This window comes from Schistocerca americana, chromosome 4 (genome assembly GCF_021461395.2).
Source record: "Schistocerca americana isolate TAMUIC-IGC-003095 chromosome 4, iqSchAmer2.1, whole genome shotgun sequence".
Classification (NCBI taxonomy): Eukaryota; Metazoa; Arthropoda; class Insecta; order Orthoptera; family Acrididae; genus Schistocerca; species Schistocerca americana.
In genome coordinates this window covers 795,921,713-795,936,972 of record NC_060122.1, presented here as the reverse complement: position 1 = coordinate 795,936,972, position 15,260 = coordinate 795,921,713, and positions in this window count along the sequence as shown.

Here is a 15,260-nt window from a genome sequence, read left to right as displayed (position 1 = left end):
ATAATTTCTTTTATCTCGTCATACATTTCATCAATTTCTTCATCATCTGGAGAGCTAGTTGGCATATAAACTTGTACTACTGTAGTAGGCATGGGCTTTGCGTCTATCTTGGCCACAATAATGCGTTCACTATGCTGTTTGTAGTAGCTAACCCACACTCCTATTTTTTTATTCATTATTAAACCTACTCCTGCATTACCCCTATTTGATTTTGTATTTATAACCCTGTAATCACCTGAGCAAAAGTCTTGTTCCTCCTGCCACCGAACTTCACTAATTCCCACTATATCTAACTTTAACCTATCCATTTCCCTTTTTAAATTTTCTAACCTACCTGCCCGATTAAGGGATCTGACATTCCACGCTCCGATCTGTTGAACGCCAGTTTTCTTTCTCCTGATAACGACGTCCTCTTGAGTAGTCCCCGCCCGGAGATCCGAATGGGGGACTATTTTACCTCCGGAATATTTTACCCAAGAGGACGCCATCATCATTTAACCATACAGTAAAGCTGCATTTCCTCGGGAAAAATACGGCTGTAGTTTCCCCTTGCTTTCAGCCGTTCGCAGTACCAGCACAGCAAGGCCGTTTTGGTTAATGTTACAAGGCCAGATCAGTCCATCATCCAGACTGTTGCCCCTGCAACTACTGAAAAGGCTGCTGCCCCTCTTCAGGAACCATATGTTTGTCTGGCCTCTCAACAGATACCCCTCCGTTGTGGTTGCACCTACGGTACGGCCATCTGTATCGCTGAGGCACGCAAGCCTCCCCACCAACGGCAAGGTCCATGGTTCATGGGGAGCATGAAGTAGTGCATGATTTATTAGAGGAGCCTGAATCTGTAATCAGAAGAGAATATATTGGGCATCCTATCATTGAAGTCACTGTATTTAAAGAAAAGGTTCCTTGTTTAATAGATACTTTTTCTGAAGTTTGTACAGTGTCCCAGAATTTTGAGAATTCTCTTCCTAAAAGTAAGCAAATAGTTATAATGCCAGTGAGAGGGCTGAAAATTATGGTGGCCACTGGGAAAAGCAAGAAGGTGGTTAAACTGGAAATATTGTTACCAATCATTGTAAGTGAAGTATAAATAGAATTAAATTTTCTAATTATTAATGGACTCAGTATTGAAATGTTGGTAGGTGTCAATTTCTTACATGAATATGACGGGTGGATTAATTTTGGGACAAATGATGTGATTATTAGAGTGTATGGAAAACCAGTACGTTATTCCCTTCATAGGTAAAAGACATTGTGTAAATAATGAACAAAGTGATAATCCAACAAGATACTGTAGGGCTGCAGAGGTAATTGAGGGCTATAATGAATTTGGCTGAGATAGGAAATGTCAGAATTACGATAGACGAAAAACTAAGTGAATTAACGGGATTGATGGAAGTACAAAAACAAGATTTGAGACAAATTTTGGACAATAATATTGTGAAGCGTTTCCCAACCAGGCTAGTAAGGGATTATGAGTGTTATTTAACCATTAAAGAGGATGCACATTTTTTCAGAAAACCATTCGCTGTTCCGGAAGTACATGCAGTTCAAGACATGATACAGAAAATGCTCAAACGCGAAATAATAGAAAGAGTGATTAGTTTATATAATAGCCCATTGGTTGTTGTACCTGAGAAGGATGGATCTATTAGGCTTGTTTTGGATGCTAGGGCATTGAATAAAATTATATTACCACAGAGTGACAGGCCTGAAAATACTGAGGAGGTATTACAAAAATTTAAAGGGGCAAATTTTTTTTACTTCTATGAATGTAATGTGTGGTTACTGGAATCCACCTTTGGCTAAGGAATCCAGAAAGTACACAGCGTTCCTGTTTGAAGGACGATGTTACCAATACAAGGTAGTACCTTTTGGTTTAAATATCAGTGTTTGTGCATTTGTTAGAGCAATGTCCCTGGTTTTAGGTGACCATTTGTTAAGGAGAACTACGTTTTATGTGGATGATGTATTAATTTCGACTCCCACTTGGGAAGAGCACTGCTTGTTGTTAGACAAGGTGTTAGAAGCAATTAAAATGGGGGGAATGAAATTGAAAATGGAGAAAACAGAATTTGTTAAGAAAGAAATTAAATTCCTGGGACATATAGTTAGTGGTGAAGGGATTAGCCCAATCCAGGAAAGATAAAAGCCATCAGAGATCATGGAGATCCAACCACACGTAAAGAATTAAAAGGGATGTTTGGACTTTTTGGATTTTATCGCATGTTTGTGCCTGGGCAGTTATTTAATGCACCTTGTTTGAGGGAATTGCTTAAGAAAAATATTCCCTATAAGTGGACCCAGGAGTGTAAAACAGCATTCAAAGAACTTAAAGAAGCACTAGTGAACAGTCAAATTTTGAACCATCCTGACTTTTCGAAACCTTTTTGTCTGGGATCAGATGCATGTGGTTACGGTCTGGGGGTGGACTTATTCCAGATCAAAAGAGTTGGCAAAGAGCAGGTCCACAAAATTATTGGATTTGCAAGTCGATCATTGCAACAAGCAGAGAAAAATTATAGCATTTCTGAACTGGAAACTTTAGCCGTTATTTTCGGATTGCAAAAATTTGAGCGATACCTCTTGGGACATAAAATTATAATTCTTATTGACCATAGTGCTTTAACACATTTAGATACTTGTCAGCTCAAACCCGGTAGACTGAGGAGGTGATCTATGTATTTACAGAAATTTGATTATGAGATGAAGTAGGTGTGACAATAAAGTAATGAGAGTGATGTGAAAAAAAATGTTGTTTACCGTTTTAGTCAAGTTTAGTATTGTCTCCTTCAAAGTAGTTCCCTTCTGATTGCACACACTTTTTCCAGCACTTCTGCCATTTATCGTAACATTTCCGGAACTCATCTTCTGCAATATCCTCCAAGACCCTCATCACAGCTTTTTGGACATCTTGTGTTGTTTGAAAATGGTGTCCCTTGACCACCGTTCTGGCTCTTGGAAATAGAAAAAAGTCGCAAGGAGCGATATCTGGTAAATAAGGTGGCTGTGGTACTACTGAAACTTGTTTTGAGGTTAAAATTGCTATACTGACAGAGCATTTTTGGGGACCATTTTTACACAAATCTTTCTCATATCAAGATCTTCAGTTACTATTAGATGAACTATTCCTTGATTGATGTTCAGTTCTTCTGCAATCATTTTCATGGATAATCTTCAATGAGATCGTACGAGTTCATGCACCCTGGCCAAGTTGACATCTGTCTGTGAGGTTGATGGTCGTCCACTGCGGTCTTCATCTTCAGCATTCGTTCTGCCTTCACTAAACATTTTATGCCAACAAAAAACTTGAGCTCTTGACATAACCTCCTCTCCAAAAGCCTTCTGAAGCTTACAGTAAGTTGTCATCCCATTTTCACCCAAGTTAACGCAAAAAGAAATGGCATACCATTGCGTAATATTATGCAGTTCCATTTCCGCAACAAGAGACACAAACACGTGTTAACTTATTACAGCACAACTCATGGCTGAGCAGTTGCATCGATGTGCTTCTTGGACTAGAAGCAGCTTATAGACCAAGGTCAAAGATATTGTGCCTATGCAAGCCTGCAGGGTTGCCACATCTTGCAAAGAAAATCAGTCTCATTACTTTATTGTTGTACCTCATATAACGGGTTCTGAAAACATTGTGGCAGATGCATTATCTAGAAGCGTGGTGGGAAAAGAGCAGGGGGTAGATCCATTAAGGAACAGGGATTGTGATGAAATTTTGCTGGTGGTCATTCAACTGCAGGAAGAGGGACCAATTAAGTGCATCTGTCAGAATCTCAGATGAGAACAAAACCAGGACAATAATCTGAAATTGGTAAGAAGCAGGTTAGGTCATGCTGATTTTCTAAAGTTAACTGATTATTATCAGGTATACAAAGATAGCCTAGATATTCTGTTTAGGAGAAGGAACAACACAGATGAAGAACAACATGTGGAATTATTGATTGATTTTATACATGAGAAATATGGATATTACGGAGCCCGTAAGTGTATTGCTAAATCAAGTGAGGAAGTAATTTTTGATAACATGTGGCGTAGAGCACAAAAGAGGCTAGAATACCGTGACAGATGTCAAAAAGTATGAGCAAATAACAGAATTATACAGGGACAGATGTACTCTGTGGAATCTCCAAACAAAACAGATTTAGTAGTGGTGGATCTTTTCAGCCCTCTGCCAGTTTCAAGAAGAGGTTGCAAATATGTATTTGTACTGGTGGATGGATTTTAAAAGTATGTGAGGTTTTATCCTATTAAGAAGGCTAATTCCAAAGTAATTGTGAGTAAATTAGAGAAAGACTATTTTGTAAACATTGGGATGCCAAAAGCAATTTTGTCAGGTAATGGGTCCCAATTCATTTCTTAGTGTTTTGAGAAATGTTTGAATAAGAAAAACATGTTGTTGTTGTTGTTGTTGTTGTTGTTGTTGTGGTCTTCAGTCCTGAGACTGGTTTGATGCAGCTCTCCATGCCAATCTATCCTGTGCAAGCTCCTTCATCTCCCAGTACCTACTGCAGCCTACATCCTTCTGAATCTGCTTAGTGTATTCATCTCATGGTCTACCTCTACGATTTTTACCCTCCACGCTGCCCTCCAATGCTAAATTTGTGATCCCTTGATGCCTCAGGACATGTCCTACCAACCGATCCCTTCTTCTAGTCAAGTTGTGCCACAAACTTCTCTTCTCCCCAATCCTATTCAATACCTCCTCATTAGTTACGTGATCTACCCACCTAATCTTCAACATTCTTCTGTAGCACCACATTTAGAGTTGTAGCCAAACTTCATGCAAATGCCTACAGGTTGGAACATGTTAAATCACACAAATTACTGGGCTTAAGAAACATTATTGATTCCAAGAAATATGAATTGAAGGATCAATTAAACAGCAGTAACTAAATAGCCTCAGGGGATGCGCATTCTTTGCGACATCAGGTGTCTGACAAACACCAGGCATCCCAGGTTGTTTGTAATATTACTTCCGTTTCATTTCATATTGTCAACCTTCCTCTTCATCATTCAGAACTTTTGCTATCCTCTTTACTTCTTCTCTGTAGAGGTTGGTAAAGGTTCAGGAGAGGAGATTTGTAAGTTTTATTTTTGATTTTTATGATTGTCGAGAAAATAATATAGCATAGGGATAAATAATGAAAGATACAGAGAAGACTAGTATATTCAGATTTAGGGTATACTGATTTACCTTGTGGGGAATATGAATAATCGAATATGAAACCTCCAAGTCTTGTTTTATTAACTCTTAATAATCTAACTCTTCATCATTCAGATACTTAGCTATTGCCTTACCTTCTTCCCTTTCGTAATACAGAAAGCTAGTTGTTTCAGTAAGAAACTAAAATACTAACCAGAAAGAGAGAGGAATTAATGTGAACTGAAAGGCAATACAGTAATGTGAAGTAATTTTCCGAAGCCTACAACCTGTAAAGAAATTGTTGTAAGGAATGTGTTCAAGGAAAGAGAGAATTGCCTACTAAGGAAGTAAATAAAATTGTATATGAGATAATGAAGAGCCACAGTAGTTGGCTAGTGTAGAAGGTGTATTTGCAGAACGACAGAAGTTGCAATGAGTTAGTTTCAGTATTTTTCTATAAGGAAATTTTGTTCTCTGTATATAGGCGTATATGAGAAAAAATTTCAGGAGCCACAGAAGCTGCCAGGAATAATTTTCAGTAAGTTTATAATGACTTTTCATTAGTTTGGTATGCACTGTGTATAACATGTGTGAAAGATGTGCTTCAGAGCTACTGAAGATGGATCGAGTAATATTTAGTAATTTTATAAAATTGTTTTCTCTTTTTATATAATGTATATAGGAGATGTTGCAGAGCTGTAGAAGGTGGCATGAATGATTTTCAGGGTTCAATAATTTTGTATTCTTTATGTAATGTGTCATGATGTTTTTCAGGGCCGCAGATGTTGACAGAAATAGACTTTTACCTAATGGTTACCCTAAATATTTAATTAGTTCTGCATTTACTCAATCTATTCCAGTAGCTTTTCTGTTCGTCAAGCCTTTCAAAGCCTCTCATATCAGTCACGAAAGCTGGCAATGGCCGAGAAGAGATGTGCTGAAGACATGCCCCTCCATATTTGCATCTGGTGGCACCTACGGGATGAGGATGACACGCCAGCTATTGTTCACTGAGTATAATGTTCAGTGAGGTAATGTATTTTTCTTCTTTGTCAAGCACTTTCATGACCTTATATGCACATTGCTGTCTACTGTGTATGTCATGTTCTAGGACACTTACATATGAGTCCCACAACTCATGGTGTGCCCTATGCACTATTTGTTTTGCAGCATTCCTTTTTCTTTCATGTTTCCCAGCTCTTTGACATTCTTGTCTATAGAAGCTTCATTTAAATTATTTGTTTTTCTTTAATCAGATGCTAACATATAAATTTCAAATGTAAGTAACAATGATTCATGAATGCACATTACGGAGATGAGCATCTTCAAATGTGGTGCATATTTGTAACAACGAATATGAAATTAAATTAAGGCTGTTGAAATACAATGCAGCGAGTAGAAGAACATTCTAAACACTTGTGACCATGTTTCACATTGCATAATGCATTTAAATGTAAGTCCAACTGTTGTTATTAATCAGTTAATCATCCATTCATACTAACAACACAACAACACTCCTTCAGGCAATTACAGTTACACATCTTGCAGTCACTGAGGGTGGCTGCAATTTGGAATAGAGAACAGTCAACACAAAGCCTTCTGAATGGTGCCAACTTTTGACTGTCTGTACTCAGGGGTTGGTGGTCAACTTGTCACAGCCTTACTATAGCTAGTCCATTGAAGGCTCGTAACATACTAATTTATGTAGGTTACCAGATAATAATATCAGAAAATATGTAGCCCAAGTTGCCACCTCACAGTGTGGATATTGGTTCTTGAGCAAAATATTTTAATGATTACTGCTATAACAAATTCCCTGGTGACAGCGTAGATTGGAAGGACTGGAAGTTCAAGAAGGAATAATGAAAATAAGGTACAAGTGTATTTAGCTGTTGGAGTGGAGTGGACACAGGTACAGGACAATATTGCTGTAGTGGTAGTAGGCAAATACATTTTGGTCATGATGAGAGGTTGATAAGTACGAAGGATTGAAAAAAACAGAGTATGAGAAATTTCACATGTTCTAATGAATTAAAAGTGCTGACTCTGGCAGCAAAACACATCACAGTGAAAATGGGAAACAACCTGTAAAACAGAAGCAGCAACATGAAAGTGTAACAGGTACTGAGAGAAAAACTGATATAGATGGCATGGATGGGACTGCAAAGACAATGACACTGACAATGACATGTACAGAGCAGAGAAGATAGCAATTCATGTTGGGGGATGAAGTTTTATTCAAACATGGGAAATGACACAGAGAATAACCCAAACTAGATCCTCCTTGATTGACTTAATTTTTCCAATCCTCAAGAGCTCTTCAGACTGAAATTCACTGTTTTGTTTTCAAACATAGATGAAAAATCTCTATTAGGAGCACATTTCATATTCCTAAAATTATATACACCTTTGTACAATATAAAAATGCCACACAAAAACATGTGAATTTCCTTAACAATTAAAATTATTGACTTACAGTAATTTCACTGCATTTAAGTAACATTTCATTCCTACTTATTTGAGTTCTGTAGATCCATATGAGAATGTATCTCTGGATATAGAATGAGTAAATTTTTTACAAATTATTGTTTAGAGCACAAGTACATTGTTCTTATCATATAAATAACAGGAACAGGTAAGCCAACATATAACCTTATGTATGAGTTATCATACTTGCCTGCTGAATGAATATGCAATTATACACACAGATATACATCCACTTCAGTTTTAAATTACAATGTAGATAGACAAAGAATGATGATTAGGCCATAAAGGCCACAAAAACAGGTTTAAGCATACTCAGGAGGTATTTTGCACTTTGTCTTAGAAATTCGTCTATACTATAATAAGATCTATGAAGAAGGAACTGCCTCAGCTTTTCTTTAAACTTGGATGTGTTTCTAATCAGCTCTTTAATTATTCGTGGAAGGGCATTAAAAATCCGGGTGCTGCTGTATATAACCCTCTTCTGCACCATGCTCTTTGTTCTTATATCACAATGAATATCAAGTTTTCTTCTGGTGTTATAATCATGACACAAACTATTGGTTTTAAATAAGTGGCTATTTTTTGAAACAAAGCACATCAGGGAAAAAATTATGTTGAGCAGTCGTTGTGAAGATTTGAAGCTCTCTAAATAGATTTCTGCATGAGTGCCTAGGATGTACTCAACACATAATTCTTATGGCTCACTTGAAACATTCATTCATTCAAAACTTACCAAAAATTGTTTCACAACTGTCAGTCGATTTGAGAGGTGTAAAAACTGGTATTTACTCTGAATAAGTGCTGATGTTGAATGTGCCAGTATGAATCCATTAATCAATAAAAATGATGAAAAATTGGCAGCTAACAAAATTGTTTTCGTGACTATACACATTTGTGATCCAAAATGTGCAATCCTGAAATGCAGAAATAATAAAAAATGACAGTAACAAGTCAATCTCTATATATATATCATAAACCATTAACTCTATATTACCTTCAGTCATGCCTTCTCTGTTCATGCAAATTACATCACCGCAAAATTTTTAATGAACTGAATATTACTGAAAAATAGCCCCACAATTAAAAATAAATGGGTAATTTTGGCCTGTGCATATTCTGCCAACTTTTTCCATAAGGAAAGTCTTGAGGGAAAATGAAGATAGAATGAACAAACTATACAGAAGAAGCTTAAAAAATACAAAAATACTGTATTTGCACAAATACAGGCCATTTGTAAATATAGGCTGCACCTAAACTTTTTACACGAGATTATAGTAAAAGTCTATGTTGAATACTCAGCACACAACTAAATTTAAGAGGAAGTTCGATTAGACAGTGCCTTTAGTTGCATCTCTCTCCCTCCCCTTCTTCAGTTCCCACAAAACTAAGGCTGACTCATCAACACACGCACACACATGTGTATGTATGTGTGTGTGTGTGTGTGTGTGTGTGTGTGTGTGTATGTGAGAGAGAGAGAGAGAGAGAGAGAGAGAGAGAGACCAAACAATGGAAAATCCAGAATGGAATAATGACAATGTTATGAAAATGTTTGCTACACACTATATGGAGGCACAATAAATAAACATGTTTGAGAAAGCACAACTCACACACACACAAAACCACTGTCTCTGGTTGCCCAGAAACAGTGGTTGTGTGTATGTGAGTTGTGCTTGTGTGAATGTGTGTATCTACTTTAGAAGTAGGCCTTTTGGCTGAAAGCTCACACATTTACCAGTCTTTTTGTTGTGTCTGTCTGAGACTCAACATTTCCTCTATATTGAGAGTAGCCACCTATTCATTTCAAATATCCACACACATATGTTGCATTCATTTATCTCTGACAGCTGCCAACATTAAGCTAGATGTGAAATGTTACTGCACACATTGTTAAGGATAATGGTGCCAGGACTGCAAGAAGCAACTGGTGCTGCCTTCCCCTCACTTCTTCTCTCCCCTCAGCAGTCAAAATGCAGGACAGTGCATGACTTCTGCCATTCCTGACAGCCACCGCAAGGCTCGTCAACTTATCATGGACAATGATACAGATACTAAATATGTTGACAAGCCTACATAACAACTGACCACTGCTGAGTAACAATATTATGCTTTAGGCTCAGGGCACAACAGTACAGGTTTTCATATTGGGAGGTCTGTTGACCTGACTAATTTAAGAGACAGTGTAAGGAAGTTCATAGATGAGGGATAGAGATAGGTTAATCATATGTTAATTTGTGGGTGACAGTGGGAAATAAGCGTACTTGTTATACAGAAAAATTTAAGCTTCAAGTTATCAGCTATGCAAAGGAACATGGAAAGCACGAATCTGGCTACAGATTTGATGTTAATGAAAAAAATGTTTGTTGGTGGTGTGCAAGAGAAGTGAAACTCTTAAACAGTTCAAACGTCAGTGTGTTCATTTTGAGAACAAAAGTATACATTTCCTGATGAGGAAAAATACTTGCTTGGTTTTCTAGTTCAAAACAGGAAACGTAGATACACCATTACAACTAAAATGATTCAAATTGCAGAGTGAAAATTGCCAATGGAATTTAAAGTTTCATATAGGTGTGTTTGGAAATTTATGCAATGAAACAATCTATCTGCTTGTTGCAGAAGTGCAACTGTGTGAAGCTGCCTCAAACTTATGAAACATTTTTTGAAGCCTTCAGCTGCCATTCTCTTTATTTCCTGCACGATTGTACGATTTTGGCCTTAGGCCATATTCTAGTATTTTATGGATTATTTTGCTGTAGCAGATTGTGTCATATACGTCATTGCTCATATGATGTTATATATAAGAGCTTTGCAACAGCTGCTCGGAAGTAACGTGCTCCTAAAATGGCATGAACAACTCGAATTATTTTATGAGCATAACATTATGTCATAGGAGCAACGACGTATATGACATAATCTGCTACTAAAAAATCATCCACAAAATACTTGGAAAATGGCCTAAAGCCAAAACTGTAGAATCATACAGGAAATAAAGAGAATGGCAGCTGAATGCTTCAAAAAATCATTCAAAAAATTCACTGCAGCTGCAGACCCTATCACACTGAAAACTTATGAAACACTTAGATCCAACTTCAATGTAAAAACTTTTATTTACTTTCCCAAATATGGAAAGTAGGCTAATTGCCAATCTATTTTGACATGCTGAACAGCACTACAGTAAGTAATGTAGGGAACAACATGTGCAAATACACCAAATAAAAAAAAAATTGCAACTCCTCAAAGGAGATGTGCAACATAAACAAAAGTTGGTAGGCATGTTTCCATATCTGAAAGAAGGAGTCTATTCAAATTTTGTGCCAGTTGCATAAGAGTGACACTGGTAGCACCACTTTGAGAATGCGTATCAGGTTTGCCTTAAATACACACTGTATCAGTTGTGAGTGTTAGTTAGCTTTGAGATGGGTGTGGTTAATTGATGATAGTCAAGGATGCCTTTAAGATGACAGAGATACCATTATAAACACCTGGGTTTGAACAACATCATGTAACAGGGCTATGAGAAGCCAGATGTTCCTTATGCAACATTGCAGAAAGATTCAGCAGCAATGTAGCCACAGCACATGACTGCTGGCAGTGGTGGTCGTGAGAATGTACGGTCGCAAGGAGATTGGGCTCTGAACAGCCATGTTGCACTACTGAGAGAGAAGATCATCATACTGCATCTGCATCAGCAATCTGAGCAGTAGCTGACATCACAGTGACACAACACACTGTTGCAAATTGATTACTTCAAGGGCAGCTCCAGGCCAGATGACCTGCAGTGTGCATTCCACTGACCCCAAACCACCACCATATGCAACTTCAGTGAATCGAGCGAGAGCCCATCGGAGGCCAGGCTGGAGATCTGTTGTCTTTTCTGATGAAAGCTCATTCTGCCTCAGTGCCAGTGATGACTATGTGTTGACTAGAAGAAGCCTGTTGAGGACCTGTAACCTACTTGTCTGCATGCTAGACACTCTGGACCTAGACCTGGAGTTATCATCTGGGGTGCTATTTTGTACGAAGAAGGGGCACTCTTGTCATTATCCCATGCACCCTGACTGCAAATTTGTTATGTCAATCTGGTCATTCAACCTGTTGTGCTGCCATTTATGAACAGCATTCCAGAGGCTGTTTTCCAACAGGATAATGCTTTCATGCATACTTCTGCTGTAACTCAACATGCTCTACAGTGTCGACAAGCTGCTCAGTCACAGATCTGCCTCCAACCGACCACATATGGGCCCTAATTGGACATCAAAAAAATGGCTCTGAGCACTATGGGACTTAACTGCTGTGGTCATCAGTCCCCTAGAACTTAGAACTAGTTAAACCTAACTAACCTAAGGACATCACAAACATCCATGCCCGAGGCAGGATTCGAACCTGCGACCGTAGCGGTCTTGCGGTTCCAGACTGCAGCGCCTTTAACCGCACGGCCACTTCGGCCGGCTAATTGGACATCAACTCCAGTGTCATCCACAATCAGTATTAACCATACCTGCATTGATCAACCAAGTGCAACAGGAAGTACTTCCCACAAACTGACATCTGGCACCTGTACAATACAATGCATGCACATTTGCAGGCTTGTGTTCAACATTCTGGTCTTTATACCAGTTATTAATGAACCAGAATTCCCCATCTGCAATGGCTTATCTCTTGCTTACATTATCTTGTGATCTTGCAATGTTAATCACTTAAATATATTACCTAGACAAATGAATTCCCAAAATTAATTACTCTACTTTAATCATTTTTTGATGGTGTGGTTTGTTTTTATATCAGTGTATGTACATGTGGTGCTGAAAAGCAGCAGTGCAGAGTGATGAGCATTAATGCTGACAAACAAAAATTGCCACCATATGTATTTTTCAATCAGAAAACCTTCACCAAGGGAGAAAGCTTCCCAGATGGTATTATTGTAGGAGCTTGTGGCAGTGGGTCAATGAGAGAGGAACCTGTCCTAGACTAGATTTCAGTAGTGTGGAATAAGAAGCAAGGAGCTCTTTTTCACTCAAAATCAATGCTTCTGTTGAACAGTTTTGATGGGCACACTGGCGATAAAGTAAAACAAAAATTGAAACAAGCAAATTGTTACCTAGTATTTTTTCTGGCAGCACAACAAATATGTTTCAGCCTTTGGATAGGCATATACATCATAGTGTAAGGTAATTTTATAGAAATTACAACATGAACAAAGCAACTTTGACACCAGGAAGTTGTTTGCAGTTTGTCTTTGTCAGAAGTGTGCCATTAGATATTGGCTGCTTGATGATCATTATTGGAAGAACTTGTCATGAAAAGTTAAAAAAAACTGGAATTTCCAGTAACTTAATGGGACTGGAGATGACCTTTGTGCTAATGACTCTGAGCAGCATTCTGGATAGCTGTTGAGGATAAAGAATCAGACGCTGGTTATGCTGAGGTGGTGGGAAGTGACTGCCTGATTTGGGTTACCAGTAGGAACAAACATGCTGTCGCAATTTAGCATAATAAAGTTGGTTTTCTTTTTTCAAAACAGCTACTATATTTGCAAACATGATATAATAGTGCTTGGCAGATACTATTATAAAATTTTGACTATCACAGAAGTATTGAAAACTGTGCTTTGTTTCCAAGTGCTAATATTCAATACAACACTAACACAAATCTTATCTGGCATTAACTGGCATTAGAAAGAACTTCTAGTTATTGTAGGTTTTAATTTGAACAATCTGAATAGTTATATTTGGCACATGTAGCAGGCTCATATATATATCATCAACATAGACACTGAGTTGAATAGCAACTATGAAATTCAAGCCTTCCAGATCAAGTTTTGCCAACATAAGTTGATGATTCATGTGGTGACTGCAGGACAAGGTAGGGAGCATGCCTTGCTCTGCATTATGACAGTTGAGATGGGATGGCAGCATGGAGTTCTTCCCATATTGCTGACACCATTACCCTTGTGTTGTGCTTGTATGAAAGCAGACATGATACATGTGGAAATGTTGGCAGCATCTGGAGAGAAATGACAGTTTTCCAACTAGTGCCAATATTCTCTGCTACTGGTAGCACCAGTAAAAATCATCTGTTGCACATGTTCAAGCAATAAGACCATGGAATTGATACATGAATTTCAGTTAGACACTTTTTATAGATTGTGCTCCTTTCCCTCTCTTAGATAATTCAGTAACAAGGATAAGTAAATAATTTATATAACAACATAGAGTTAATAGCAATTATCTATGGCTTTATTCACTGCAAACTTACATTATCTTAGAATGCAGTGAAAGAAATGGAATACTTATAAAAAATGACTAAAAAAATATTATAAAGGTTTGCTTCTTAAATCATTATGAAAGTAACAGCAGCAACTTGTAATTTCAACCCACAAGATATTCACACAAGTCAATCTGAAACTGACAATTTATGCTCTGAGGGGGAAAAATTTCAGTTATAGGCCATATCACAATTTTGCAAGCCAAAATTTAGAAAAAAATTGCAGCCTATATTTGTGCAAATACAGTAAGCCTTCTATCACAACACTAACGGTTTATAAAAATATAGGGATTAAAATACATATGAAGTTTTACTTACAAAAGCTGCCACTGTCATGTTTACATTGCTACTATAACAACAAAAACAACCAATTATTAACAAAATTATTTAATTGAATAAATAAAAAAAATCTACTCACTAAGCAGTGGCAGAACACACACATAAAAGACTATTGTAATTGGCACTGTTGTCTCAACATTTCAAGCTGCAAATACTTGAACTCTTTGAACATGCACTGACAAACACCTACTTCAAGTGCAATTGAGAGTTTTATGAAAAGACTGATGGAGTAGCCATGGGATCACTACTGGCTGCACAAATTGCAATGCTCTACATGGAACACTTGGAGGACGTAGCTCTTCAAACAGCTCACTAGAAACCCTAGCACTTCTTCCATTATATTGACGATACTTTTGTGGTATGGGAATGTGGCAGACAGCCACTGGACAGTTGCTGAACATCCATCGTAACGTTTCTCTCATTATGGAAATGGAGGAGAATGGAAGTTTTCCTTTCCTGGACATACTAATAAAGAAGAAGGCAAATCGTATGCCAGCCCATTCAGTATATAGGGAACGGACACACACAGATCTGTACCTGCATGCAATGAGCTGCCACCATCCAGCGCAATGGCAGGCAGTGCTCACCACCCTGGTACACAGGGCGCATAACATCCACAATAAAAAAAAAGCCTACCAGATGAACTATAACACCTGAAGGAAGTATTTTGCAAAAATGAATACAGTGAAGTGCAGTAGGGCATTCTAGAAGAGACAAGACATTGCAAACCATGAAGAGGAAAAATAGGACAACAGACTTTTTCCCTCCGTACCTGGGACCACTCTCAGCCAAAATTGCAAGAGTATTCAGAAAGTCTAACATAAAACCCATCTTCTGACCACTGATGAAGATTAAAGAGCAGCTTGGCTCTGCAGGCATCCCACAAAAAAAGAATATACAAGAAATACACGGCACTGCCTCTGAATGTGGCCAACAATTGGGAAAATGCAGCACACTGTATTTCGAAATGGTGTGATGAGAACATGATGCATGCATTAGTGGGAACACAATGAGA